The sequence below is a fragment of the Myxine glutinosa genome, chromosome 9, assembly GCF_964187855.1.
Source record: "Myxine glutinosa chromosome 9, kmMyxGlut1.1, whole genome shotgun sequence".
NCBI lineage: Eukaryota > Metazoa > Chordata > Myxini > Myxiniformes > Myxinidae > Myxine > Myxine glutinosa.
The window spans coordinates 75059825-75086384 of NC_136269.1; the positions used below are offsets into that span (position 1 = coordinate 75059825).

Genomic DNA, 26560 nt, shown 5'->3' on the forward strand with positions numbered 1-26560 from the left:
TAAAAAAGCAGTTTTGGAACGGGAAGATGACGTAATCTGTTGCCAAATCCTTGACGCGAGGGTCGCGACTGTATTTTAAAGAGGTGACCAAGGTTACTCAATCGTCACCAAGGGGTGGACTACCACTCCAATGAATTCGACTTCAGGAAAATATGTTGAAGAACAAAGCGACCACGCGACTTCATTAAATATTGCTAAAAGTGAAGTCAAAATCAGTTTTGAGCCAGGTAGGAGTCGAACCTACAATCTTCTGATTCGTAGTCAGACGCGTTATCCATTGCGCCACTGGCCCATGTGACTACTAGCTATCACTCCTTCTGATATGTTTTAGTGCTGCAATAATGAGTGATCAACGTAAGGGGTCTCCGGTTGTCGCAGACGTGCACGTTCCTGAGCCACGCGCACAAAGGCCTCTGACAAGTCCTCGGAATTGCAGCTGAACACAAATGAATGCACCAACTTTTCTGAACCCTGCTGGACTTCACATGACCTCTTTCTGAACCCTGCTGAACTTCACATGACCTCGATCTGAACCCTGCTGGACTTCACATGACCTCTTTCTGAACCCTGCTGGACCTACTGCGACCTCTTTCTGTACCCTGCTGGACCTCCTATGACCTCTTTCTGAACCCTGCTGAACCTCCTCTGACCTCTTTCTGAACCCTGATTGACCTCCTACGAAATCTTTTTGAACCCTGCTGGACTTCACATGACCTCTATCTGAACCCTGCTGGACTTCACACGACCTCTATCTGAACCATGCTGGACTTCACATGACATATATCTGAACCCTGCTGGACTTCACATGACTCCTTTCTGAACCCTGCTGGACTTCACATGACCTCTATCTGAACCCTGCTGGACTTCACATGACCTCTTTCTGAACCCTGCTGGACCTACTGCGACCTCTTTCTGTACCCTGCTGGACCTCCTATGACCTCTTTCTGAACCCTGCTGAACCTCCTCTGACCTCTTTCTGAACCCTGATTGACCTCCTACGACATCTTTTTGAACCCTGCTGGACTTCACATGACCTATATCTGAACCCTGCTGGACTTCACATGACCTCTATCTGAACCCTGCTGGACTTCACATGACCTCTTTCTGAACCCTGCTGGACCTACTGCGACCTCTTTCTGTACCCTGCTGGACCTCCTATGACCTCTTTCTGAACCCTGCTGAACCTCCTCTGACCTCTTTCTGAACCCTGCTTGACCTCCTACGACATCTTTCTGAACCCTGCTGGACTTCACATGACCGTGCCTTTTCACTGACGGTCTGCCAGTCTTCGTTGGTCGACGTTGCAGATCCCAGTGTACTTCAGGAAGCATGGGCGAGCTTTCGCAGGCAGACGGAACAAATGACAAATTCCTCCTCCAACCATATTTGAACGTTGGGCCTGGCCAGCAGGTTCGTGAAAGACTTGAGCCCAGCTTGACCCTCGTTCCGATGGCGGTGATACCTTGGGTTTCTCTGTTCCTCAAGGAAGTAGAACTAAAAAAGCAGGTTTGGAACGGGAAGATGACGTAATCTGTTGCCAAATCCTTGACGCGAGGGTCGCGACTGTATTTTAAAGAGGTGACCAAGGTTACTCAATCGTCACCAAGGGGTGGACTACCACTCCAATGAATTCGACTTCAGGAAAATATGTTGAAGAAGCAAAGCGACCACGCGACTTCATTAAATATTGGTAAAAGTGAAGTCAAAATCAGTTTTGAGCCAGGTCGGAGTCGAACCTACAATCTTCTGATTCGTAGTCAGACGTGTTATGCATTGCGCCACTGGCCCATGTGACTACTAGCTATCACTCCTACTGATATGTTTTAGTGCTGCAATAATGAGTGATCAACGTAAGGGGTCTCAGGTTGTCGCAGACGTGCACGTTCCTGAGCCACGCGCACAAAGGCCTCTGACAAGTACTCGGAATTGCAGCTGAACACAAATGAATGCACCAACTTTTCTGAACCCTGCTGGACTTCACATGACCTCTTTCTGAACCCTGCTGAACTTCACATGACCTCTATCTGAACCCTGCTGGACTTCACACGACCTCTATCTGAACCATGCTGGACTTCACATGACATATATCTGAACCCTGCTGGACTTCACATGACCTCTATCTGAACCCTGCTGGACTTCACATGACCTCTATCTGAACCCTGCTGGACTTCACATGACCTCTTTCTGAACCCTGCTGGACCTACTGCGACCTCTTTCTGTACCCTGCTGGACCTCCTATGACCTCTTTCTGAACCCTGCTGAACCTCCTCTGACCCCTTTCTGAACCCTGCTTGACCTCCTACGACATCTTTCTGAACCCTGCTGGACTTCACATGACCGTGCCTTTTCACTGACGGTCTGCCAGTCTTCGTTGGTCGACGTTGCAGATCCCAGTGTACTTCAGGAAGCATGGGCGAGCTTTCGCAGGCAGCCGGAACAAATGACAAATTCCTCCTTCAACCATATTTGAACGTTGGGCCTGGCCAGCAGGTTCGTGAAAGATTTGAGCCCAGCTTGACCCTCGTTCCGATGGCGGTGATACCTTGGGTTTCTCTGTTCCACAAGGAAGTAGAACTAAAGAAGCAGGTTTGGAACGGGAAGATGACGTAATCTGTTGCCAAATCCTTGACGCGAGGGTCGCGACTGTATTTTAAAGAGGTGACCAAGGTTACTCAATCGTCACCAAGGGGTGGACGACCACTCCAATGAATTCGACTTCAGGAAAACATGTTTTAGAAGCAAAGCGACAATGCGACTTCGTTAAATATTGCTAAAAGTGAAGTCAAAATCAGGTTTGAGCCAGGTAGGAGTCGAACCTACAATCTTCTGATTCGTAGTCAGACGCGATATCCATTGCACCACTCTCCCATGTGACTACTAGCTACCACTCCTACTGATATGTTTTAGTGCTGCAATAATGAGTGATCAACGTGAGGGGTCTCCGGTTGTCGCAGACGTGCACGTTCCTGAGCCACGCGCACAAAGGCCTCTGACAAGTACTCGGAATTGCAGCTGAACACAAATGAATGCACCAACTTTTCTGAACCCTGCTGGACTTCACATGACATATATCTGAACCCTGCTGGACTTCACATGACTCCTTTCTGAACCCTGCTGGACTTCACATGACCTCTATCTGAACCCTGCTGGACTTCACATGACCTCTTTCTGAACCCTGCTGGACCTACTGCGACCTCTTTCTGTACCCTGCTGGACCTCCTATGACCTCTTTCTGAACCCTGCTGAACCTCCTCTGACCTCTTTCTGAACCCTGATTGACCTCCTACGACATCTTTCTGAACCCTGCTGGACTTCACATGACCTCTATCTGAACCCTGCTGGACTTCACATGACCTCTATCTGAACCCTGCTGGACTTCACATGACCTCTTTCTGAACCCTGCTGGACCTACTGCGACCTCTTTCTGTACCCTGCTGGACCTCCTATGACCTCTTTCTGAACCCTGCTGAACCTCCTCTGACCTCTTTCTGAACCCTGCTTGACCTCCTACGACATCTTTCTGAACCCTGCTGGACTTCACATGACCGTGCCTTTTCACTGACGGTCTGCCAGTCTTCGTTGGTCGACGTTGCAGATCCCAGTGTACTTCAGGAAGCATGGGCGAGCTTTCGCAGGCAGCCGGAACAAATGACAAATTCCTCCTCCAACCATATTTGAACGTTGGGCCTGGCCAGCAGGTTCGTGAAAGACTTGAGCCCAGCTTGACCCTCGTTCCGATGGCGGTGATACCTTGGGTTTCTCTGTTCCTCAAGGAAGTAGAACTAAAAAAGCAGGTTTGGAACGGGAAGATGACGTAATCTGTTGCCAAATCCTTGACGCGAGGGTCGCGACTGTATTTTAAAGAGGTGACCAAGGTTACTCAATCGTCACCAAGGGGTGGACTACCACTCCAATGAATTCGACTTCAGGAAAATATGTTGAAGAAGCAAAGCGACCACGCGACTTCATTAAATATTGCTAAAAGTGAAGTCAAAATCAGTTTTGAGCCAGGTAGGAGTCGAACTTACAATCTTCTGATTCGTAGTCAGACGCGTTATCCATTGCGCCACTGGCCCATGTGACTACTAGCTATCATTCCTACTGATATGTTTTAGTGCTGCAATAATGAGTGATCAACGTAAGGGGTCTCCGGTTGTCGCAGACGTGCACGTTCCTGAGCCACGCGCACAAAGGCCTCTGACAAGTACTCGGAATTGCAGCTGAACACAAATGAATGCACCAACTTTTCTGAACCCTGCTGGACTTCACATGACCTCTTTCTGAACCCTGCTGAACTTCACATGACCTCTATCTGAACCCTGCTGGACTTCACACGACCTCCATCTGAACCATGCTGGACTTCACATGACATATATCTGAACCCTGCTGGACTTCACATGACTCCTTTCTGAACCCTGCTGGACTTCACATGACCTCTATCTGAACCCTGCTGGACTTCACATGACCTCTTTCTGAACCCTGCTGGACCTACTGCGACCTCTTTCTGTACCCTGCTGGACCTCCTATGACCTCTTTCTGAACCCTGCTGAACCTCCTCTGACCTCTTTCTGAACCCTGATTGACCTCCTACGACATCTTTTTGAACCCTGCTGGACTTCACATTACCTCTATCTGAACCCTGCTGGACTTCACATGACCTCTATCTGAACCCTGCTGGACTTCACATGACCTCTTTCTGAACCCTGCTGGACCTACTGCGACCTCTTTCTGTACCCTGCTGGACCTCCTATGACCTCTTTCTGAACCCTGCTGAACCTCCTCTGACCTCTTTCTGAACCCTGCTTGACCTCCTACGACATCTTTCTGAACCCTGCTGGACTTCACATGACCGTGCCTTTTCACTGACGGTCTGCCAGTCTTCGTTGGTCGACGTTGCAGATCCCAGTGTACTTCAGGAAGCATGGGCGAGCTTTCGCAGGCAGCCAGAACAAATGACAAATTCCTCCTCCAACCATATTTGAACGTTGGGCCTGGCCAGCAGGTTCGTGAAAGACTTGAGCCCAGCTTGACCCTCGTTCCGATGGCGGTGATACCTTGGGTTTCTCTGTTCCTCAAGGAAGTAGAACTAAAAAAGCAGGTTTGGAACGGGAAGATGACGTAATATGTTGCCAAATCCTTGACGCGAGGGTCGCGACTGTATTTTAAAGAGGTGACCAAGGTTACTCAATCGTCACCAAGGGGTGGACTACCACTCCAATGAATTCGACTTCAGGAAAATATGTTCAAGAAGCAAAGAGCCCACGCGACTTCGTTAAATATTGCTAAAAGTGAAGTCAAAATCAGTTTCGAGCCAGGTAGGAGTCGAACCTACAATCTTCTGATTCGTAGTCAGACGCGTTATCCATTGCGACACTGGCCCATGTGACTACTAGCTACCACTCCTACTAATATGTTTTAGTGCTGCAATAATGAGTGATCAACGGAAGGGGTCTCCGGTTGTCGCAGACGTGCACGTTCCTGAGCCACGCGCACAAAGGCCTCTGACAAGTACTCGGAATTGCAGCTGAACACAAATGAATGCACCAACTTTTCTGAACCCTGCTGGACTTCACATGACCTCTTTCTGAACCCTGCTGAACTTCACATGACCTCTATCTGAACCCTGCTGGACTTCACACAACCTCTATCTGAACCATGCTGGACTTCACATGACATATATCTGAACCCTGCTGGACCTACTGCGACCTCTTTCTGTACCCTGCTGGACCTCCTATGACCTCTTTCTGTACCCTGCTGGACCTCCTATGGCCCCTCTCTGAACCCTGCTGAACCTCCTCTGACCTCTTTCTGAACCCTGATTGACCTCCTACGACATCTTTCTGAACCCTGCTGGACTTCACATGACCTCTATCTGAACCCTGCTGGACTTCACATGACCTCTATCTGAACCCTGCTGGACTTCACATGACCTCTATCTGAACCCTGCTGGACTTCACATGACCTCTTTCTCTACCCTGCTGGACCTCCTATGACCTCTTTCTGTACCCTGCTGGACTTCCTATGACCTCTTTCTGAACCCTGCTGAACCTCCTCTGACCTCTTTCTGAACCCTGATTGACCTCCTACGACATCTTTCTGAACCCTGCTGGACTTCACATGACCTCTATCTGAACCCTGCTGGACCTACTGCGACCTCTTTCTGTACCCTGCTGGACTTCACATGACCTCTTTCTGAACCCTGCTGGACCTACTGCAACCTCTTTCTGTACCCTGCTGGACCTCCTATGACCTCTTTCTGAACCCTGCTGGACTTCACATGACCGTGCCTTTTCACTGACGGTCTGCCAGTCTTCGTTGGTCGACGTTGCAGATCCCAGTGTACTTCAGGAAGCATGGGCGAGCTTTCGCAGGCAGCCGGAACAAATGACAAATTCCTCCTCCAACCATATTTGAACGTTGGGCCTGGCCAGCAGGTTCGTGAAAGACTTGAGCCCAGCTTGACCCTCGTTCCGATGGCGGTGATACCTTGGGTTTCTCTGTTCCTCAAGGAAGTAGAACTAAAAAAGCAGGTTTGGAACGGGAAGATGACGTAATCTGTTGCCAAATCCTTGACGCGAGGGTCGCGACTGTATTTTAAAGAGGTGACCAAGGTTACTCAATCGTCACCAAGGGGTGGACGACCACTCCAATGAATTCGACTTCAGGAAAATATGTTGAAGAAGCAAAGCGACCACGCGACTTCATTAAATATTGCTAAAAGTGAAGTCAAAATCAGTTTTGAGCCAGGTAGGAGTCGAACCTACAATCTTCTGATTCGTAGTCAGACGCGTTATCCATTGCGCCACTGGCCCATGTGACTACTACCTATCACTCCTACTGATATGTTTTAGTGCTGCAATAATGAGTGATCAACGTAAGGGGTCTCCGGTTGTCGCAGACGTGCACGTTCCTGAGCCACGCGCACAAAGGCCTCTGACAAGTACTCGGAATTGCAGCTGAACACAAATGAATGCATCAACTTTTCTGAACCCTGCTGGACTTCACATGACCTCTTTCTGAACCCTGCTGAACTTCACATGACCTCTATCTGAACCCTGCTGGACTTCACACGACCTCTATCTGAACCATGCTGGACTTCACATGACATATATCTGAACCCTGCTGGACCTACTGCGACCTCTTTCTGTACCCTGCTGGACCTCCTATGACCTCTTTCTGAACCCTGCTGAACCTCCTCTGACCTCTTTCTGAACCCTGATTGACCTCCTACGACATCTTTCTGAACCCTGCTGGACTTCACATGACCTCTATCTGAACCCTGCTGGACTTCACATGACCTCTTTCTGAACCCTGCTGGACCTACTGCGCCCTCTTTCTGTACCCTGCTGGACCTCCTATGACCTCTTTCTGAACCCTGCTGAACCTCCTCTGACCTCTTTCTGAACCCTGCTTGACCTCCTACGACATCTTTCTGAACCCCGCTGGACTTCACATGACCGTGCCTTTTCACTGACGGTCTGCCAGTCTTCGTTGGTCGACGTTGCAGATCCCAGTGTACTTCAGGAAGCATGGGCGAGCTTTCGCAGGCAGCCGGAACAAATGACAAATTCCTCCTCCAACCATATTTGAACGTTGGGCCTGGCCAGCAGGTTCGTGAAAGACTTGAGCCCAGCTTGACCCTCGTTCCGATGGCGGTGATACCTTGGGTTTCTCTGTTCCTCAAGGAAGTAGAACTAAAAAAGCAGGTTTGGAACGGGAAGATGACGTAATCTGTTGCCAAATCCTTGACGCGAGGCTCGCGACTGTATTTTAAAGAGGTGACCAAGGTTACTCAATCGTCACCAAGGGGTGGACTACCACTCCAATGAATTCGACTTCAGGAAAATATGTTGAAGAAGCAAAGCGACCACGCGACTTCATTAAATATTGCTAAAAGTGAAGTCAAAATCAGTTTCGAGCCAGGTAGGAGTCGAACCTACAATCTTCTGATTCGTAGTCAGACGCGTTATCCATTGCGACACTGGCCCATGTGACTACTAGCTATCACTCCTACTGATATGTTTTAGTGCTGCAATAATGAGTGATCAACGTAAGGGGTCTCCGGTTGTCGCAGACGTGCACGTCCCTGAGCCACGCGCACAAAGGCCTCTGACAAGTACTCGGAATTGCAGCTGAACACAAATGAATGCACCAACTTTTCTGAACCCTGCTGGACTTCACATGACCTCTTTCTGAACCCTGCTGAAATTCACATGACCTCTATCTGAACCCTGCTGGACTTCACACGACCTCTATCTGAACCATGCTGGACTTCACATGACATATATCTGAACCCTGCTGGACCTACTGCGACCTCTTTCTGTACCCTGCTGGACCTCCTATGACCTCTTTCTGTACCCTGCTGGACCTCCTATGGCCTCTCTCTGAACCCTGCTGAACCTCCTCTGACCTCTTTCTGAACCCTGATTGACCTCCTACGACATCTTTCTGAACCCTGCTGGACTTCACATGACCTCTATCTGAACCCTGCTGGATTCACATGACCTCTATCTGAACCCTGCTGGACTTCACATGACCTCTATCTGAACCCTGCTGGACTTCACATGACCTCTTTCTCTACCCTGCTGGACCTCCTATGACCTCTTTCTGTACCCTGCTGGACTTCCTATGACCTCTTTCTGAACCCTGCTGAACCTCCTCTGACCTCTTTCTGAACCCTGATTGACCTCCTACGACATCTTTCTGAACCCTGCTGGACTTCACATGACCTCTATCTGAACCCTGCTGGACTTCACATGACCTCTATCTGAACCCTGCTGGACTTCACATGACCTCGATCTGAACCCTGCTGGACTTCACATGACCTCTTTCTGAACCCTGCTGGACCTACTGCGACCTCTTTCTGTACCCTGCTGGACCTCCTATGACCTCTTTCTGAACCCTGCTGAACCTCCTCTGACCTCTTTCTGAACCCTGATTGACCTCCTACGAAATCTTTTTGAACCCTGCTGGACTTCACATGACCTCTATCTGAACCCTGCTGGACTTCACACGACCTCTATCTGAACCATGCTGGACTTCACATGACATATATCTGAACCCTGCTGGACTTCACATGACTCCTTTCTGAACCCTGCTGGACTTCACATGACCTCTATCTGAACCCTGCTGGACTTCACATGACCTCTTTCTGAACCCTGCTGGACCTACTGCGACCTCTTTCTGTACCCTGCTGGACCTCCTATGACCTCTTTCTGAACCCTGCTGAACCTCCTCTGACCTCTTTCTGAACCCTGATTGACCTCCTACGACATCTTTTTGAACCCTGCTGGACTTCACATGACCTATATCTGAACCCTGCTGGACTTCACATGACCTCTATCTGAACCCTGCTGGACTTCACATGACCTCTTTCTGAACCCTGCTGGACCTACTGCGACCTCTTTCTGTACCCTGCTGGACCTCCTATGACCTCTTTCTGAACCCTGCTGAACCTCCTCTGACCTCTTTCTGAACCCTGCTTGACCTCCTACGACATCTTTCTGAACCCTGCTGGACTTCACATGACCGTGCCTTTTCACTGACGGTCTGCCAGTCTTCGTTGGTCGACGTTGCAGATCCCAGTGTACTTCAGGAAGCATGGGCGAGCTTTCGCAGGCAGACGGAACAAATGACAAATTCCTCCTCCAACCATATTTGAACGTTGGGCCTGGCCAGCAGGTTCGTGAAAGACTTGAGCCCAGCTTGACCCTCGTTCCGATGGCGGTGATACCTTGGGTTTCTCTGTTCCTCAAGGAAGTAGAACTAAAAAAGCAGGTTTGGAACGGGAAGATGACGTAATCTGTTGCCAAATCCTTGACGCGAGGGTCGCGACTGTATTTTAAAGAGGTGACCAAGGTTACTCAATCGTCACCAAGGGGTGGACTACCACTCCAATGAATTCGACTTCAGGAAAATATGTTGAAGAAGCAAAGCGACCACGCGACTTCATTAAATATTGGTAAAAGTGAAGTCAAAATCAGTTTTGAGCCAGGTCGGAGTCGAACCTACAATCTTCTGATTCGTAGTCAGACGTGTTATGCATTGCGCCACTGGCCCATGTGACTACTAGCTATCACTCCTACTGATATGTTTTAGTGCTGCAATAATGAGTGATCAACGTAAGGGGTCTCAGGTTGTCGCAGACGTGCACGTTCCTGAGCCACGCGCACAAAGGCCTCTGACAAGTACTCGGAATTGCAGCTGAACACAAATGAATGCACCAACTTTTCTGAACCCTGCTGGACTTCACATGACCTCTTTCTGAACCCTGCTGAACTTCACATGACCTCTATCTGAACCCTGCTGGACTTCACACGACCTCTATCTGAACCATGCTGGACTTCACATGACATATATCTGAACCCTGCTGGACTTCACATGACCTCTATCTGAACCCTGCTGGACTTCACATGACCTCTATCTGAACCCTGCTGGACTTCACATGACCTCTTTCTGAACCCTGCTGGACCTACTGCGACCTCTTTCTGTACCCTGCTGGACCTCCTATGACCTCTTTCTGAACCCTGCTGAACCTCCTCTGACCTCTTTCTGAACCCTGCTTGACCTCCTACGACATCTTTCTGAACCCTGCTGGACTTCACATGACCGTGCCTTTTCACTGACGGTCTGCCAGTCTTCGTTGGTCGACGTTGCAGATCCCAGTGTACTTCAGGAAGCATGGGCGAGCTTTCGCAGGCAGCCGGAACAAATGACAAATTCCTCCTCCAACCATATTTGAACGTTGGGCCTGGCCAGCAGGTTCGTGAAAGACTTGAGCCCAGCTTGACCCTCGTTCCGATGGCGGTGATACCTTGGGTTTCTCTGTTCCTCAAGGAAGTAGAACTAAAAAAGCAGGTTTGGAACGGGAAGATGACGTAATCTGTTGCCAAATCCTTGACGCGAGGGTCGCGACTGTATTTTAAAGAGGTGACCAAGGTTACTCAATCGTCACCAAGGGGTGGACTACCACTCCAATGAATTCGACTTCAGGAAAATATGTTGAAGAAGCAAAGCGACCACGCGACTTCATTAAATATTGCTAAAAGTGAAGTCAAAATCAGTTTTGAGCCAGGTAGGAGTCGAACCTACAATCTTCTGATTCGTAGTCAGACGCGTTATCCATTGCGCCACTGGCCCATGTGACTACTAGCTATCATTCCTACTGATATGTTTTAGTGCTGCAATAATGAGTGATCAACGTAAGGGGTCTCCGGTTGTCGCAGACGTGCACGTTCCTGAGCCACGCGCACAAAAGCCTCTGACAAGTACTCGGAATTGCAGCTGAACACAAATGAATGCACCAACTTTTCTGAACCCTGCTGGACTTCACATGACCTCTTTCTGAACCCTGCTGAACTTCACATGACCTCTATCTGAACCCTGCTGGACTTCACACGACCTCTATCTGAACCATGCTGGACTTCACATGACATATATCTGAACCCTGCTGGACCTACTGCGACCTCTTTCTGTACCCTGCTGGACCTCCTATGACCTCTTTCTGTACCCTGCTGGACCTCCTATGGCCTCTCTCTGAACCCTGCTGAACCTCCTCTGACCTCTTTCTGAACCCTGATTGACCTCCTACGACATCTTTCTGAACCCTGCTGGACTTCACATGACCTCTATCTGAACCCTGCTGGACTTCACATGACCTCTATCTGAACCCTGCTGGACTTCACATGACCTCTATCTGAACCCTGCTGGACTTCACATGACCTCTTTCTCTACCCTGCTGGACCTCCTATGACCTCTTTCTGTACCCTGCTGGACCTCCTATGACCTCTTTCTGAACCCTGCTGAACCTCCTCTGACCTCTTTCTGAACCCTGATTGACCTCCTACGACATCTTTCTGAACCCTGCTGGACTTTACATGACCTCTATCTGAACCCTGCTGGACTTCACATGACCTCTATCTGAACCCTGCTGGACTTCACATGACCTCTTTCTGAACCCTGCTGGTCCTACTGCGACCTCTTTCTGTACCCTGCTGGACCTCCTATGACCTCTTTCTGAACCCTGCTGAACCTCCTCTGACCTCTTTCTGAACCCTGCTTGACCTCCTACGACATCTTTCTGAACCCTGCTGGACTTCACATGACCGTGCCTTTTCACTGACGGTCTGCCAGTCTTCGTTGGTCGACGTTGCAGATCCCAGTGTACTTCAGGAAGCATGGGCGAGCTTTCGCAGGCAGCCGGAACAAATGACAAATTCCTCCTCCAACCATATTTGAACGTTGGGCCTGGCCAGCAGGTTCGTGAAAGACTTGAGCCCAGCTTGACCCTCGTTCCGATGGCGGTGATACCTTGGGTTTCTCTGTTCCTCAAGGAAGTAGAACTAAAAAAGCAGGTTTGGAACGGGAAGATGACGTAATCTGTTGCCAAATCCTTGACGCGAGGGTCGCGACTGTATTTTAAAGAGGTGACCAAGGTTACTCAATCGTCACCAAGGGGTGGACTACCACTCCAATGAATTCGACTTCAGGAAAATATGTTGAAGAAGCAAAGCGACCACGCGACTTCATTAAATATTGCTAAAAGTGAAGTCAAAATCAGTTTTGAGCCAGGTAGGAGTCGAACCTACAATCTTCTGATTCGTAGTCAGACGCGTTATCCATTGCGCCACTGGCCCATGTGACTACTAGCTATCACTCCTACTGATATGTTTTAGTGCTGCAATAATGAGTGATCAACGTAAGGGGTCTCCGGTTGTCGCAGACGTGCACGTTCCTGAGCCACGCGCACAAAGGCCTCTGACAAGTACTCGGAATTGCAGCTGAACACAAATGAATGCACCAACTTTTCTGAACCCTGCTGGACTTCACATGACCTCTTTCTGAACCCTGCTGAACTTCACATGACCTCTATCTGAACCCTGCTGGACTTCACACGACCTCTATCTGAACCATGCTGGACTTCACATGACATATATCTGAACCCTGCTGGACTTCACATGACTCCTTTCTGAACCCTGCTGGACTTCACATGACCTCTATCTGAACCCTGCTGGACTTCACATGACCTCTTTCTGAACCCTGCTGGACCTACTGCGACCTCTTTCTGTACCCTGCTGGACCTCCTATGACCTCTTTCTGAACCCTGCTGAACCTCCTCTGACCTCTTTCTGAACCCTGATTGACCTCCTACGACATCTTTTTGAACCCTGCTGGACTTCACATTACCTCTATCTGAACCCTGCTGGACTTCACATGACCTCTATCTGAACCCTGCTGGACTTCACATGACCTCTTTCTGAACCCTGCTGGACCTACTGCGACCTCTTTCTGTACCCTGCTGGACCTCCTATGACCTCTTTCTGAACCCTGCTGAACCTCCTCTGACCTCTTTCTGAACCCTGCTTGACCTCCTACGACATCTTTCTGAACCCTGCTGGACTTCACATGACCGTGCCTTTTCACTGACGGTCTGCCAGTCTTCGTTGGTCGACGTTGCAGATCCCAGTGTACTTCAGGAAGCATGGGCGAGCTTTCGCAGGCAGCCAGAACAAATGACAAATTCCTCCTCCAACCATATTTGAACGTTGGGCCTGGCCAGCAGGTTCGTGAAAGACTTGAGCCCAGCTTGACCCTCGTTCCGATGGCGGTGATACCTTGGGTTTCTCTGTTCCTCAAGGAAGTAGAACTAAAAAAGCAGGTTTGGAACGGGAAGATGACGTAATATGTTGCCAAATCCTTGACGCGAGGGTCGCGACTGTATTTTAAAGAGGTGACCAAGGTTACTCAATCGTCACCAAGGGGTGGACTACCACTCCAATGAATTCGACTTCAGGAAAATATGTTCAAGAAGCAAAGAGCCCACGCGACTTCGTTAAATATTGCTAAAAGTGAAGTCAAAATCAGTTTCGAGCCAGGTAGGAGTCGAACCTACAATCTTCTGATTCGTAGTCAGACGCGTTATCCATTGCGCCACTGGCCCATGTGACTACTAGCTACCACTCCTACTAATATGTTTTAGTGCTGCAATAATGAGTGATCAACGGAAGGGGTCTCCGGTTGTCGCAGACGTGCACGTTCCTGAGCCACGCGCACAAAGGCCTCTGACAAGTACTCGGAATTGCAGCTGAACACAAATGAATGCACCAACTTTTCTGAACCCAGCTGGACTTCACATGACCTCTTTCTGAACCCTGCTGAACTTCACATGACCTCTATCTGAACCCTGCTGGACTTCACACGACCTCTATCTGAACCATGCTGGACTTCACATGACATATATCTGAACCCTGCTGGACCTACTGCGACCTCTTTCTGTACCCTGCTGGACCTCCTATGACCTCTTTCTGTACCCTGCTGGACCTCCTATGGCCCCTCTCTGAACCCTGCTGAACCTCCTCTGACCTCTTTCTGAACCCTGATTGACCTCCTACGACATCTTTCTGAACCCTGCTGGACTTCACATGACCTCTATCTGAACCCTGCTGGACTTCACATGACCTCTATCTGAACCCTGCTGGACTTCACATGACCTCTATCTGAACCCTGCTGGACTTCACATGACCTCTTTCTCTACCCTGCTGGACCTCCTATGACCTCTTTCTGTACCCTGCTGGACTTCCTATGACCTCTTTCTGAACCCTGCTGAACCTCCTCTGACCTCTTTCTGAACCCTGATTGACCTCCTACGACATCTTTCTGAACCCTGCTGGACTTCACATGACCTCTATCTGAACCCTGCTGGACCTACTGCGACCTCTTTCTGTACCCTGCTGGACTTCACATGACCTCTTTCTGAACCCTGCTGGACCTACTGCAACCTCTTTCTGTACCCTGCTGGACCTCCTATGACCTCTTTCTGAACCCTGCTGGACTTCACATGACCGTGCCTTTTCACTGACGGTCTGCCAGTCTTCGTTGGTCGACGTTGCAGATCCCAGTGTACTTCAGGAAGCATGGGCGAGCTTTCGCAGGCAGCCGGAACAAATGACAAATTCCTCCTCCAACCATATTTGAACGTTGGGCCTGGCCAGCAGGTTCGTGAAAGACTTGAGCCCAGCTTGACCCTCGTTCCGATGGCGGTGATACCTTGGGTTTCTCTGTTCCTCAAGGAAGTAGAACTAAAAAAGCAGGTTTGGAACGGGAAGATGACGTAATCTGTTGCGAAATCCTTGACGCGAGGGTCGCGACTGTATTTTAAAGAGGTGACCAAGGTTACTCAATCGTCACCAAGGGGTGGACGACCACTCCAATGAATTCGACTTCAGGAAAATATGTTGAAGAAGCAAAGCGACCACGCGACTTCATTAAATATTGCTAAAAGTGAAGTCAAAATCAGTTTTGAGCCAGGTAGGAGTCGAACCTACAATCTTCTGATTCGTAGTCAGACGCGTTATCCATTGCGCCACTTGCCCATGTGACTACTACCTATCACTCCTACTGATATGTTTTAGTGCTGCAATAATGAGTGATCAACGTAAGGGGTCTCCGGTTGTCGCAGACGTGCACGTTCCTGAGCCACGCGCACAAAGGCCTCTGACAAGTACTCGGAATTGCAGCTGAACACAAATGAATGCATCAACTTTTCTGAACCCTGCTGGACTTCACATGACCTCTTTCTGAACCCTGCTGAACTTCACATGACCTCTATCTGAACCCTGCTGGACTTCACACGACCTCTATCTGAACCATGCTGGACTTCACATGACATATATCTGAACCCTGCTGGACCTACTGCGACCTCTTTCTGTACCCTGCTGGACCTCCTATGACCTCTTTCTGAACCCTGCTGAACCTCCTCTGACCTCTTTCTGAACCCTGATTGACCTCCTACGACATCTTTCTGAACCCTGCTGGACTTCACATGACCTCTATCTGAACCCTGCTGGACTTCACATGACCTCTTTCTGAACCCTGCTGGACCTACTGCGCCCTCTTTCTGTACCCTGCTGGACCTCCTATGACCTCTTTCTGAACCCTGCTGAACCTCCTCTGACCTCTTTCTGAACCCTGCTTGACCTCCTACGACATCTTTCTGAACCCCGCTGGACTTCACATGACCGTGCCTTTTCACTGACGGTCTGCCAGTCTTCGTTGGTCGACGTTGCAGATCCCAGTGTACTTCAGGAAGCATGGGCGAGCTTTCGCAGGCAGCCGGAACAAATGACAAATTCCTCCTCCAACCATATTTGAACGTTGGGCCTGGCCAGCAGGTTCGTGAAAGACTTGAGCCCAGCTTGACCCTCGTTCCGATGGCGGTGATACCTTGGGTTTCTCTGTTCCTCAAGGAAGTAGAACTAAAAAAGCAGGTTTGGAACGGGAAGATGACGTAATCTGTTGCCAAATCCTTGACGCGAGGCTCGCGACTGTATTTTAAAGAGGTGACCAAGGTTACTCAATCGTCACCAAGGGGTGGACTACCACTCCAATGAATTCGACTTCAGGAAAATATGTTGAAGAAGCAAAGCGACCACGCGACTTCATTAAATATTGCTAAAAGTGAAGTCAAAATCAGTTTCGAGCCAGGTAGGAGTCGAACCTACAATCTTCTGATTCGTAGTCAGACGCGTTATCCATTGCGACACTGGCCCATGTGACTACTAGCTATCACTCCTACTGATATGTTTTAGTGCTGCAATAATGAGTGATCAACGTAAGGGGTCTCCGGTTGTCGCAGACGTGCACGTCCCTGAGCCACGCGCACAAAGGCCTCTGACAAGTACTCGGAATTGCAGCTGAACACAAATGAATGCACCAACTTTTCTGAACCCTGCTGGACTTCACATGACCTCTTTCTGAACCCTGCTGAAATTCACATGACCTCTATCTGAACCCTGCTGGACTTCACACGACCTCTATCTGAACCATGCTGGACTTCACATGACATATATCTGAACCCTGCTGGACCTACTGCGACCTCTTTCTGTACCCTGCTGGACCTCCTATGACCTCTTTCTGTACCCTGCTGGACCTCCTATGGCCTCTCTCTGAACCCTGCTGAACCTCCTCTGACCTCTTTCTGAACCCTGATTGACCTCCTACGACATCTTTCTGAACCCTGCTGGACTTCACATGACCTCTATCTGAACCCTGCTGGATTCACATGACCTCTATCTGAACCCTGCTGGACTTCACATGACCTCTATCTGAACCCTGCTGGACTTCACATGACCTCTTTCTCTACCCTGCTGGACCTCCTATGACCTCTTTCTGTACCCTGCTGGACTTCCTATGACCTCTTTCTGAACCCTGCTGGACCTACTGCGACCTCTTTCTGTACCCTGCTGGACCTACTGCGACATCTTTCTGAACCCTGCTGGACCTCCTATGACCTCTATCTGAACCCTGCTGGACTTCACATGACCTCTATCTGAACCCTGCTGGACTTCACATGACCTCTTTCTGAACCCTGCTGGACCTACTGCGACCTCTTTCTGTACCCTGCTGGACCTCCTATGACCTCTTTCTGAACCCTGCTGAACCTCCTCTGACCTCTTTCTGAACCCTGCTTGACCTCCTACGACATCTTTCTGAACCCTGCTGGACTTCACATGACCGTGCCTTTTCACTGACTGTCTGCCAGTCTTCGTTGGTCGACGTTGCAGATCCCAGTGTACTTCAGGAAGCATGGGCGAGCTTTCGCAGGCAGCCGGAACAAATGACAAATTCCTCCTCCAACCATATTTGAACGTTGGGCCTGGCCAGCAGGTTCGTGAAAGACTTGAGCCCAGCTTGACCCTCGTTCCGATGGCGGTGATACCTTGGGTTTCTCTGTTCCTCAAGGAAGTAGAACTAAAAAAGCAGGTTTGGAACGGGAAGATGACGTAATCTGTTGCCAAATCCTTGACGCGAGGGTCGCGACTGTATTTTAAAGAGGTGACCAAGGTTACTCAATCGTCACCAAGGGGTGGACTACCACTCCAATGAATTCGACTTCAGGAAAATATGTTGAAGAAGCAAAGCGACCACGCGACTTCATTAAATATTGCTAAAAGTGAAGTCAAAATCAGTTTTGAGCCAGGTAGGAGTCGAACCTACAATCTTCTGATTCGTAGTCAGACGCGTTATCCATTGCGCTACTGGCCCATGTGACTACTAACTATCACTCCTACTGATATGTTTTAGTGCTGCAATAATGAGTGATCAACGTAAGAGGTCTCCGGTTGTCGCAGACGTGCACGTTCCTGAGCCACGCGCACAAAGGCCTCTGACAAGTACTCGGAATTGCAGCTGAACACAAATGAATGCACCAACTTTTCTGAACCCTGCTGGACTTCACATGACATATATCTGAACCCTGCTGGACTTCACATGACTCCTTTCTGAACCCTGCTGGACTTCACATGACCTATATCTGAACCCTGCTGGACTTCACATGACCTCTTTCTGAACCCTGCTGGACCTACTGCGACCTCTTTCTGTACCCTGCTGGACCTCCTATGACCTCTTTCTGAACCCTGCTGAACCTCCTCTGACCTCTTTCTGAACCCTGATTGACCTCCTACGACATCTTTCTGAACCCTGCTGGACTTCACATGACCTCTATCTGAACCCTGCTGGACTTCACATGACCTCTATCTGAACCCTGCTGGACTTCACATGACCTCTTTCTGAACCCTGCTGGACCGACTGCGACCTCTTTCTGAACCCTGCTGAACCTCCTCTGACCTCTTTCTGAACCCTGCTTGACCTCCTACGACATCTTTCTGAACCCTGCTGGACTTCACATGACATATATCTGAACCCTGCTGGACTTCACATGACTCCTTTCTGAACCCTGCTGGACTTCACATGACCTCTATCTGAACCCTGCTGGACTTCACATGACCTCTTTCTGAACCCTGCTGGACCTACTGCGACCTCTTTCTGTACCCTGCTGGACCTCCTATGACCTCTTTCTGAACCCTGCTGAACCTCCTCTGACCTCTTTCTGAACCCTGATTGACCTCCTACGACATCTTTATGAACCCTGCTGGACTTCACATGACCTCTATCTGAACCCTGCTGGACTTCACATGACCTCTATCTGAACCCTGCTGGACTTCACATGACCTCTTTCTGAACCCTGCTGGACCGACTGCGACCTCTTTCTGTACCCTGCTGGACCTCCTATGACCTCTTTCTGAACCCTGCTGAACCTCCTCTGACCTCTTTCTGAACCCTGCTTGACCTCCTACGACATCTTTCTGAACCCTGCTGGACTTCACATGACCGTGCCTTTTCACTGACGGTCTGCCAGTCTTCGTTGGTCGACGTTGCAGATCCCAGTGTACTTCAGGAAGCATGGGCGAGCTTTCGCAGGCAGCCGGAACAAATGACAAATTCCTCCTCCAACCATATTTGAACGTTGGGCCTGGCCAGCAGGTTCGTGAAAGACTTGAGCCCAGCTTGACCCTCGTTCCGATGGCGGTGATACCTTGGGTTTCTCTGTTCCTCAAGGAAGTAGAACTAAAAAAGCAGGTTTGGAACGGGAAGATGACGTAATCTGTTGCCAAATCCTTGACGCGAGGGTCGCGACTGTATTTTAAAGAGGTGACCAAGGTTACTCAATCGTCACCAAGGGGTGGACTACCACTCCAATTAATTCGACTTCAGGAAAATATGTTGAAGCAGCAAAGCGACCACGCGACTTCATTAAATATTGCTAAAGGTGAAGTCAAAATCAGTTTTGAGCCAGGTAGGAGTCGAACCTACAAACTTCTGATTTGTAGTCAGACGCGTTATCCATTGCGCCACTGGCCCATGTGACTACCAGCTATCACTCCTACTGATATGTTTTAGTGCTGCAATAATGAGTGATCAACGTAAGGGGTCTCCGGTTGTCGCAGACGTGCACGTTCCTGAGCCACGCGCACAAAGGCCTCTGACAAGTACTCGGAATTGCAGCTGAACACAAATGAATGCACCAACTTTTCTGAACCCTGCTGGACTTCACATGACATATATCTGAACCCTGCTGGACTTCACATGACTCCTTTCTGAACCCTGCTGGACTTCACATGACCTCTATCTGAACCCTGCTGGACTTCACATGACCTCTTTCTGAACCCTGCTGGACCTACTGCGACCTCTTTCTGTACCCTGCTGGACCTCCTATGACCTCTTTCTGAACCCTGCTGAACCTCCTCTGACCTCTTTCTGAACCCTGATTGACCTCCTACGACATCTTTCTGAACCCTGCTGGACTTCACATGACCTCTATCTGAACCCTGCTGGACTTCACATGACCTCTATCTGAACCCTGCTGGACTTCACATGACCTCTTTCTGAACCCTGCTGGACCTCCTATGACCTCTTTCTGTACCCTGCTGGACCTCCTATGACCTCTTTCTGAACCCTGCTGAACCTCCTCTGACCTCTTTCTGAACCCTGCTTGACCTCCTACGACATCTTTCTGAACCCTGCTGGACTTCACATGACCGTGCCTTTTCACTGACGGTCTGCCAGTCTTCGTTGGTCGACGTTGCAGATCCCAGTGTACTTCAGGAAGCATGGGCGAGCTTTCGCAGGCAGCCGGAACAAATGACAAATTCCTCCTCCAACCATATTTGAACGTTGGGCCTGGCCAGCAGGTTCGTGAAAGACTTGAGCCCAGCTTGACCCTCGTTCCGATGGCGGTGATACCTTGGGTTTCTCTGTTCCTCAAGGAAGTAGAACTAAAAAAGCAGGTTTGGAACGGGAAGATGACGTAATCTGTTGCCAAATCCTTGACGCGAGGGTCGCGACTGTATTTTAAAGAGGTGACCAAGGTTACTCAATCGTCACCAAGGGGTGGACGACCACTCCAATGAATTCGACTTCAGGAAAATATGTTGAAGAAGCAAAGCGACCACGCGACTTCATTAAATATTGCTAAAAGTGAAGTCAAAATCAGTTTTGAGCCAGGTAGGAGTCGAACCTACAATCTTCTGATTCGTAGTCAGACCCGTTATCCATTGCGCCACTGGCCCAAGTGACTACTACCTATCACTCCTACTGATATGTTTTAGTGCTGCAATAATGAGTGATCAACGTAAGGGGTCTCCGGTTGTCGCAGACGTGCACGTTCCTGAGCCACGCGCACAAAGGCCTCTGACAAGTACTCGGAATTGCAGCTGAACACAAATGAATGCATCAACTTTTCTGAACCCTGCTGGACTTCACATGACCTCTTTCTGAACCCTGCTGAACTTCACATGACCTCTATCTGAACCCTGCTGGACTTCACACGACCTCTATCTGAACCATGCTGGACTTCACATGACATATATCTGAACCCTGCTGGACCTACTGCGACCTCTTTCTGTACCCTGCTGGACCTCCTATGACCTCTTTCTGAACCCTGCTGAACCTCCTCTGACCTCTTTCTGAACCCTGATTGACCTCCTACGACATCTTTCTGAACCCTGCTGGACTTCACATGACCTCTATCTGAACCCTGCTGGACTTCACATGACCTCTTTCTGAACCCTGCTGGACCTACTGCGCCCTCTTTCTGTACCCTGCTGGACCTCCTATGACCTCTTTCTGAACCCTGCTGAACCTCCTCTGACCTCTTTCTGAACCCTGCTTGACCTCCTACGACATCTTTCTGAACCCCGCTGGACTTCACATGACCGTGCCTTTTCACTGACGGTCTGCCAGTCTTCGTTGGTCGACGTTGCAGATCCCAGTGTACTTCAGGAAGCATGGGCGAGCTTTCGCAGGCAGCCGGAACAAATGACAAATTCCTCCTCCAACCATATTTGAACGTTGGGCCTGGCCAGCAGGTTCGTGAAAGACTTGAGCCCAGCTTGACCCTCGTTCCGATGGCGGTGATACCTTGGGTTTCTCTGTTCCTCAAGGAAGTAGAACTAAAAAAGCAGGTTTGGAACGGGAAGATGACGTAATCTGTTGCCAAATCCTTGACGTGAGGGTCGCGACTGTATTTTAAAGAGGTGACCAAGGTTACTCAATCGTCACCAAGGGGTGGACTACCACTCCAATGAATTCGACTTCAGGAAAATATGTTGAAGAAGCAAAGCGACCACGCGTCTTCATTAAATATTGCTAAAAGTGAAGTCAAAATCAGTTTCGAGCCAGGTAGGAGTCGAACCTACAATCTTCTGATTCGTAGTCAGACGCGTTATCCATTGCGACACTGGCCCATGTGACTACTAGCTATCACTCCTACTGATATGTTTTAGTGCTGCAATAATGAGTGATCAACGTAAGGGGTCTCCGGTTGTCGCAGACGTGCACGTCCCTGAGCCACGCGCACAAAGGCCTCTGACAAGTACTCGGAATTGCAGCTGAACACAAATGAATGCACCAACTTTTCTGAACCCTGCTGGACTTCACATGACCTCTTTCTGAACCCTGCTGAAATTCACATGACCTCTATCTGAACCCTGCTGGACTTCACACGACCTCTATCTGAACCATGCTGGACTTCACATGACATATATCTGAACCCTGCTGGACTTCACATGACTCCTTTCTGAACCCTGCTGGACTTCACATGACCTCTATCTGAACCCTGATGGACTTCACATGACCTCTTTCTGAACCCTGCTGGACCTACTGCGACCTCTTTCTGTACCCTGCTGGACCTCCTATGACCTCTTTCTGAACCCTGCTGAACCTCCTCTGACCTCTTTCTGAACCCTGATTGACCTCCTATGACCTCTTTCTGAACCCTGCTGAACCTCCTCTGACCTCTTTCTGAACCCTGCTTGACCTCCTACGACATCTTTCTGAACCCTGCTGGACTTCACATGACCGTGCCTTTTCACTGACGGTCTGCCAGTCTTCGTTGGTCGACGTTGCAGATCCCAGTGTACTTCAGGAAGCATGGGCGAGCTTTCGCAGGCAGCCGGAACAAATGACAAATTCCTCCTCCAACCATATTTGAACGTTGGGCCTGGCCAGCAGGTTCGTGAAAGACTTGAGCCCAGGTTGACCCTCGTTCCGATGGCGGTGATACCTTGGGTTTCTCTGTTCCTCAAGGAAGTAGAACTAAAAAAGCAGGTTTGGAACGGGAAGATGACGTAATCTGTTGCCAAATCCTTGACGCGAGGGTCGCGACTGTATTTTAAAGAGGTGACCAAGGTTACTCAATCGTCACCAAGGGGTGGACTACCACTCCAATGAATTCGACTTCAGGAAAATATGTTGAAGAAGCAAAGCGACCACGCGACTTCATTAAATATTGCTAAAAGTGAAGTCAAAATCAGTTTTGAGCCAGGTAGGAGTCGAACCTACAATCTTCTGATTCGTAGTCAGACACGTTATCCATTGCGCCACTGGCCCATGTGACTACTAGCTATCACTCCTACTGATATGTTTTAGTGCTGCAATAATGAGTGATCAACGTAAGGGGTCTCCGGTTGTCGCAGACGTGCACGTTCCTGAGCCACGCGCACAAAGGCCTCTGACAAGTACTCGGAATTGCAGCTGAACACAAATGAATGCACCAACTTTTCTGAACCCTGCTGGACTTCACATGACCTCTTTCTGAACCCTGCTGGACCTACTGCGACCTCTTTCTGAACCCTGCTGGACTTCACATGACCTCTTTCTGAACCCTGCTGGACCTACTGCGACCTCTTTCTGTACCCTGCTGGACCTCCTATGACCTCTTTCTGAACCCTGCTGAACCTCCTCTGACCTCTTTCTGAACCCTGCTTGACCTCCTACGACATCTTTCTGAACCCTGCTGGACTTCACATGACCGTGCCTTTTCACTGACGGTCTGCCAGTCTTCGTTGGTCGACGTTGCAGATCCCAGTGTACTTCAGGAAGCATGGGCGAGCTTTCGCAGGCAGCCGGAACAAATGACAAATTCCTCCTCCAACCATATTTGAACGTTGGGCCTGGCCAGCAGGTTCGTGAAAGACTTGAGCCCAGCTTGACCCTCGTTCCGATGGCGGTGATACCTTGGGTTTCTCTGTTCCTCAAGGAAGTAGAACTAAAAAAGCAGGTTTGAAACGGGAAGATGACGTAATCTGTTGCCAAATCCTTGACGCGAAGGTCGCGACTGTATTTTAAAGAGGTGACCAAGGTTACTCAATCGTCACCAAGGGGTGGACTGCCACTCCAATGAATTCGACTTCAGGAAAATATGTTGAAGAAGCAAAGCGACCACGCGACTTCATTAAATATTGCTAAAAGTGAAGTCAAAATCAGTTTTGAGCCAGGTAGGAGTCGAACCTACAATCTTCTGATTCGTAGTCAGAAGCGTTATCCATTGCACCACTGGCCCATGTGACTACTAGCTATCACTCCTACTGATATGTTTTAGTGCTGCAATAATGAGTGATCAACGTAAGGGGTCTCCGGTTGTCGCAGACGTGCACGTTCCTGAGCCACGCGCACAAAGGCCTCTGACAAGTACTCGGAATTGCAGCTGAACACAAATGAATGCACCAACTTTTTTGAACCCTGCTGGACTTCACATGACATATATCTGAACCCTGCTGGACTTCACATGACTCCTTTCTGAACCCTGCTGGACTTCACATGACCTCTATCTGAACCCTGCTGGACTTCACATGACCTCTTTCTGAACCCTGCTGGACCTACTGCGACCTCTTTCTGTACCCTGCTGGACCTCCTATGACCTCTTTCTGAACCCTGCTGAACCTCCTCTGACCTCTTTCTGAACCCTGATTGACCTCCTACGACATCTTTCTGAACCCTGCTGGACTTCACATGACCTCTATCTGAACCCTGCTGGACTTCACATGACCTCTATCTGAACCCTGCTGGACTTCACATGACCTCTTTCTGAACCCTGCTGGACCTACTGCGACCTCTTTCTGTACCCTGCTGGACCTCCTATGACCTCTTTCTGAACCCTGCTGAACCTCCTCTGACCTCTTTCTGAACCCAGCTTGACCTCCTACGACATCTTTCTGAACCCTGCTGGACTTCACATGACCGTGCCTTTTCACTGACGGTCTGCCAGTCTTCGTTGGTCGACGTTGCAGATCCCAGTGTACTTCAGGAAGCATGGGCGAGCTTTCGCAGGCAGCCGGAACAAATGACAAATTCCTCCTCCAACCATATTTGAACGTTGGGCCTGGCCAGCAGGTTCGTGAAAGACTTGAGCCCAGCTTGACCCTCGTTCCGATGGCGGTGATACCTTGGGTTTCTCTGTTCCTCAAGGAAGTAGAACTAAAAAAGCAGGTTTGGAACGGGAAGATGACGTAATCTGTTGCCAAATCCTTGACGCGAGGGTCGCGACTGTATTTTAAAGAGGTGACCAAGGTTACTCAATCGTCACCAAGGGGTGGACGACCACTCCAATGAATTCGACTTCAGGAAAATATGTTGAAGAAGCAAAGCGACCACGCGACTTCATTAAATATTGCTAAAAGTGAAGTCAAAATCAGTTTTGAGCCAGGTAGGAGTCGAACCTACAATCTTCTGATTCGTAGTCAGACGCGTTATCCATTGCGCCACTGGCCCATGTGACTACTACCTATTACTCCTACTGATATGTTTTAGTGCTGCAATAATGAGTGATCAACGTAAGGGGTCTCCGGTTGTCGCAGACGTGCACGTTCCTGAGCCACGCGCACAAAGGCCTCTGACAAGTACTCGGAATTGCAGCTGAACACAAATGAATGCATCAACTTTTCTGAACCCTGCTGGACTTCACATGACCTCTTTCTGAACCCTGATGAACTTCACATGACCTCTATCTGAACCCTGCTGGACTTCACACGACCTCTATCTGAACCATGCTGGACTTCACATGACATATATCTGAACCCTGCTGGACCTACTGCGACCTCTTTCTGTACCCTGCTGGACCTCCTATGACCTCTTTCTGAACCCTGCTGAACCTCCTCTGACCTCTTTCTGAACCCTGATTGACCTCCTACGACATCTTTCTGAACCATGCTGGACTTCACATGACCTCTATCTGAACCCTGCTGGACTTCACATGACCTCTTTCTGAACCCTGCTGGACCTACTGCGCCCTCTTTCTGTACCCTGCTGGACCTCCTATGACCTCTTTCTGAACCCTGCTGAACCTCCTCTGACCTCTTTCTGAACCCTGCTTGACCTCCTACGACATCTTTCTGAACCCCGCTGGACTTCACATGACCGTGCCTTTTCACTGACGGTCTGCCAGTCTTCGTTGGTCGACGTTGCAGATCCCAGTGTACTTCAGGAAGCATGGGCGAGCTTTCGCAGGCAGCCGGAACAAATGACAAATTCCTCCTCCAACCATATTTGAACGTTGGGCCTGGCCAGCAGGTTCGTGAAAGACTTGAGCCCAGCTTGACCCTCGTTCCGATGGCGGTGATACCTTGGGTTTCTCTGTTCCTCAAGGAAGTAGAACTAAAAAAGCAGGTTTGGAACGGGAAGATGACGTAATCTGTTGCCAAATCCTTGACGCGAGGGTCGCGACTGTATTTTAAAGAGGTGACCAAGGTTACTCAATCGTCACCAAGGGGTGGACTACCACTCCAATGAATTCGACTTCAGGAAAATATGTTGAAGAAGCAAAGCGACCACGCGACTTCATTAAATATTGCTAAAAGTGAAGTCAAAATCAGTTTCGAGCCAGGTAGGAGTCGAACCTACAATCTTCTGATTCGTAGTCAGACGCGTTATCCATTGCGATACTGGC

At 49.5% G+C, this 26560-nt stretch overlaps 6 non-coding genes across 6 annotated transcripts; all 6 read right to left on the reverse strand.

Annotated features, from left to right (window-relative positions):
• Positions 1 to 219: 219 nt before the first annotated feature.
• Positions 220 to 292, reverse strand: TRNAR-ACG (transfer RNA arginine (anticodon ACG)). The gene has a single exon. It is a non-coding gene; the product is annotated as a tRNA-Arg (tRNA).
• A 6447-nt stretch (positions 293 to 6739) lies between these two features.
• TRNAR-ACG (transfer RNA arginine (anticodon ACG)) lies at positions 6740 to 6812 on the reverse strand. The gene has a single exon. It is a non-coding gene; the product is annotated as a tRNA-Arg (tRNA).
• Positions 6813 to 11066: 4254 nt separating this feature from the next.
• Positions 11067 to 11139, reverse strand: TRNAR-ACG (transfer RNA arginine (anticodon ACG)). The gene has a single exon. It is a non-coding gene; the product is annotated as a tRNA-Arg (tRNA).
• Positions 11140 to 12562: 1423 nt separating this feature from the next.
• Positions 12563 to 12635, reverse strand: TRNAR-ACG (transfer RNA arginine (anticodon ACG)). The gene has a single exon. It is a non-coding gene; the product is annotated as a tRNA-Arg (tRNA).
• Positions 12636 to 19625: 6990 nt separating this feature from the next.
• Positions 19626 to 19698, reverse strand: TRNAC-ACA (transfer RNA cysteine (anticodon ACA)). The gene has a single exon. It is a non-coding gene; the product is annotated as a tRNA-Cys (tRNA).
• A 5615-nt stretch (positions 19699 to 25313) lies between these two features.
• TRNAR-ACG (transfer RNA arginine (anticodon ACG)) lies at positions 25314 to 25386 on the reverse strand. Its single transcript has one exon. It is a non-coding gene; the product is annotated as a tRNA-Arg (tRNA).
• Positions 25387 to 26560: the final 1174 nt, after the last annotated feature.